General features: G+C 37.7%; 1 long non-coding RNA gene across 1 annotated transcript; it reads right to left on the bottom strand.

The window, feature by feature from the left end:
* Positions 1-225: 225 nt before the first annotated feature.
* Positions 226-4,215, bottom strand: LOC122091538. Its single transcript, XR_006143959.1, has 3 exons — positions 3,989-4,215; positions 3,575-3,834; positions 226-357 (listed from the first exon to the last, which is right to left on the bottom strand). It is a non-coding gene; the product is annotated as an uncharacterized LOC122091538 (long non-coding RNA).

Genomic DNA, 4,215 nt, shown 5'->3' with positions numbered 1-4,215 from the left:
TAATTGAACTAGCTACTGAAATATATTGTACCTGTATTGCCCTATCCCATACAGACTCATCATCAACTGTGACTGCTTTTGTTATTGAGTTCCACCCAAATCCAGTTGTGTCAAGCAGTCTCTTGAATTGTTGATACTCGGTTTTCAACTTGTTCATCCTATTGCGTAATTGTTCTCTCCCAACTGGACGATTTATAGCCTGTTGAAATTGCTTTGTGATGTTCTCCCATCCAGTTTTGTTAAATGAATTACCGGATTTGTGACCATTTATTACAGCTTCTTTCATTGCTTCAATGAAAACAGTGGTCTCAAATTCTGACCACTTAATGGCAGGGATGCTACTTCCAGACATAATAGCTATACATTATAAGTTAGTGTAAAAGTTAGCATACTGTGATACTCATAAAGACCTTTGAGGCTACCAAGCAAAGAAAGCAAAATAGCTAAAAAAATCTTATCACAAAGAAAGCGAAAGAGCTAAAAAAATATTATCTGCCCAAACAGCCTTTGGAATCCTTACTCAAAGTTTATAAGATAAGCATGTGATTAGAAAGCCAATAGTTGTCAGGAAAGTGGTGGACAATACTCAAAGTTTGCAACATTTAGGTTCAAAAGCTCATTAGAAAACTAGAATCATGTGAAAAAAAAAAAAAAAAAAACCAGATTTAGAAGAGAACCTGATATCAGAACTTGAGACTAACCGAATGTCAGATCTGCAGGGCATTGATCTCTGTCCTTCTGATTAACTCCAAGACCCACATCAAAAACACTGCCAGATCTTTTTTCACTGTGAGGATTTTCACAAGATTGATCATTTTTTCTTTCATTCAATGCATATGGAAGTTTCCCATGACCTCACCTGAAGTGTTTAAATTTGGAGCACTATTCTCATGTTGTGGGTGTGACTCTCTAGGGAAGGGAATTTCTAAAATTGACTCAAATATATCATCAGAAAGGTTATCTCCCTGTTGACTCAAAGTTGTTGCTTTCCTTGATGATTCAGCCAGGAAATCTTTATCAGGAACACCAAAGGGAAGTGAGACTATCATGTTGTCCAAAGGGCTAGGCTGAGCTCGAGGAGGAAAGGTCCAAAACAGTCCTCAAGTTAGAATCAATTGTGAAGCTTCTCAACAGTTTCAAGTATGATATGCATGTGTAATTGAATTTATCAAAAAAGGTGCTAGCATGAGACTGGGAAAAACTGGACAGAGCTTGTGAAGGACTGAGGGAATCAGAAGTGGCTGCTAACTGTTTAGGAAGGACCAGCAGCAGCCAAAATGGGAAAATTAGGGAGAGGTTCATATGATATATTCCAAACAGTCATAGGGCATGTATTGGTCACACTACACTAGAACACCCTCATTTTATTGCTCAAATACTCCGGAGTTAGGATCCATACTGCACATGGAGTGGAAGAAGATGAAAAAAGAAGCATCTTCTGGGTATACTTTGTCCAAGTAATTCAAATGCAAGTGCTAGTATACCACTTACTGTATGAGTATATCCTTTTTAACTCATTGTACATTTCTGACAAATCAATTCAACATCAATAACTGTCGAGGAATGTAGAGACCATGGCTGGTAATTGGTCACTGATGCCCAATCCAAGGATATTTTGCTGAATCTAGGTCATTTATGATGAGTTGGATAAGCATTGGTATTCTCATGCCGATTTTGATCTCTTGAAAAGTAACCCTATTAGTAGTCCTCTATACCTGGGAAAGCATTGTTCTTCATTGCACATGGCCCAACAAGCCCAGGCAATGAACTCAAGTTGCAATTAAATTTCTTCCAATTTAATCTGACCACTCTTCCAAACTTAAATAAAACTTATTATAATTCCACAACTCTCAACAGTTTTTATCTAAATACATCCGGAAAGAACCCAACAACTAGAAACATAGAATCAATTAAATGAATGGAAATACACAAGCACAATAGAAAAAATTTACTATTATACTGATCTCATCAATCTTAGAACTACCAGTAGTAAGCAAAACAATTGCAAGTAGACCCCAATGCGGGGCAAAGGCATCCAATAAAACCTTTCACTGTATCAGCTTCTGTTGGACTGGTCATTTGAATAAAGTTGGATCAATGTTAGGAGGCAATCATGGATGTTGTCTCTTCAGGTTTTCCATATGCATTTTCTTAAAAACATAATAAATACTCCAATAATAGCCAAATGTGGTGCCTTCTAAAGTAAACAAATATGAAAACAAAACAGAAAACCCATTAGATTGGAAATTTAAGGGAAGTTTTGATTCATGGAGACACTCTGTCCCTGATAGACCTTAATTTGGTAGGAAAAGGTGCCAATTTAGATAGCCACTGCCAAGACATGAAATGCCCCAAATCGCCTTCATGCCTTCACCCAGTGGTTCCTGTTTGGGGATATGAAGAATCTGAGATGAGATCTTCCAACATAAAGAATGCGATGGCTCCAACACAATTACAAAGAAAGAGTCCCTGTAAGTTTTGGGGCTCCATATAGATACTTGCCTTGATCTCCATTAGGACTGTTGATGAGGTTTTGTTAACAAGGATGACATATCATTTTACCTTACTTGAATCTGAATCCCATATTTATCCATTTTAGATCCATTGAATTCCAGTAACTCTTCCCAGTGAGCCTGCCCTGTTATTCATCATCTAGAGATTCTATACTATCCAATGACCTCTTAATGGTTGCATTTAGTACTCTCTTGTTACTCTCTTATTTTCTCTTCAGTTCTCTCCCATTTCAATTTTTATAGAAAGGACTTCTTTAGTCGATCTTGATTAATGGTTTCTGAAAAATAGCACATTTCACTAAGACTCTTCGATCCTAATCCTCAATGCATTTGATATGAATATATAATTGAAGTCCCTACCAGAATTTTCATTTGACTTTGATAAACACGATTTGATGGAAGAGGGAGGGTGAAATTTTCACTTCCCTTCCCTTCCCTTTACTTTCCCTCTCTTTCTTAACTAATTAAGACTAACACTTAAAGCTTAAGGTTAGGTGCACCTGGACTTGAGACCTTTAAACTGGCATTCTTTAATTATCTCTGGTCTGCACAGTAGCCACCTTCTTCAGACTTGTATAATGAAAGGAAAAAAGAAAGAAACCTCCCTAATTAACCCCCTTGTGTGTGATCGAAGAGTTAAAGGTAGTCCAACAATACAATGATGCAATTCAGTTTACAAGAACATCTATACTCCCATAGGGAGTAACAATACCCACACAAACACACAAGTCCATATTTATACAATGTCAAAGATGTTATCTATGAACTCAGTAGGAATAGAGCATCAATACAGAGCATTCAAAAAGCAATAATAAAAAAAATATATCACCAATACCAGTTGAGGGTGGAACACAGAGCATTCAAACATAATTGAAAAGCAATAATCAATCAAACAAAAAACAGATTCAGTTTTGATAATGTGTAATACTGTCCCTGCTGCAGAGGAGTTGAACAGAAAATTAAAATTTCAGACATCCTAGGGTTAAGAGAGGGTAGAAATATTCAACAGAGTTGTCTTGTTGAGAGGGGTTTCACCAAAAGAACCCACACGATTTCAGTACCTGTAAGATCTGAGAGACGAGAGAGATGGTGAGCAGAAATTTCACCAAAAGGGTTCCAGCTGACTCGCACTACCGATGTTGAGAGGATTTTAGCCAAAATCGTCGGGTCTAGGGGTTTCTTCACAGCGATGTGAAACGAAGGTAGTGTAGAGGAGATTTCACAAGGGGGCTTAGGGCTCCTGTTTCTCAGTCTCTCCTCTCCCTATGCGAGTTCCAAAAGATGTTCGAAACCAACAATTTGGGTAGCTTGATCTCTGTATCTGGAAGAAAAGAAGAAATGAAGAAGAAGAAGGAGAAAAAAAACCCTAATTTCTTCAAATACCTCTATGTGAGAAGAAGAAGACGTTGAATAGAAGAAGAAAAGAAGAAATGAAGAAGAAGAAGGAGAAGAAGGAGAAGAGTCGAAGAAGTTACCTGAGGTGGAGAAATCGCAGTTCGAGCATGGATGTGAGACGTTTGTTCTCTCTCCTTTCCTCCCTGCTCTCCTCTCTGTATCGCGAACAATCGGGAACGATCGGGAACGATCGTTTCAAATAATATAATTTGAAACGAAACATGGGCGACAGAACACCTTTCCCTCGTTTCGACAAATCGACCCATTTTCGTTTTTTTTGACACTGACAGTTTCAAAAAAACTGAAA

Source organism: Macadamia integrifolia, chromosome 2, assembly GCF_013358625.1.
Source record: "Macadamia integrifolia cultivar HAES 741 chromosome 2, SCU_Mint_v3, whole genome shotgun sequence".
Taxonomy (NCBI): domain Eukaryota; kingdom Viridiplantae; phylum Streptophyta; class Magnoliopsida; order Proteales; family Proteaceae; genus Macadamia; species Macadamia integrifolia.
This window is presented reverse-complemented; position numbering and strand designations above follow the sequence as displayed.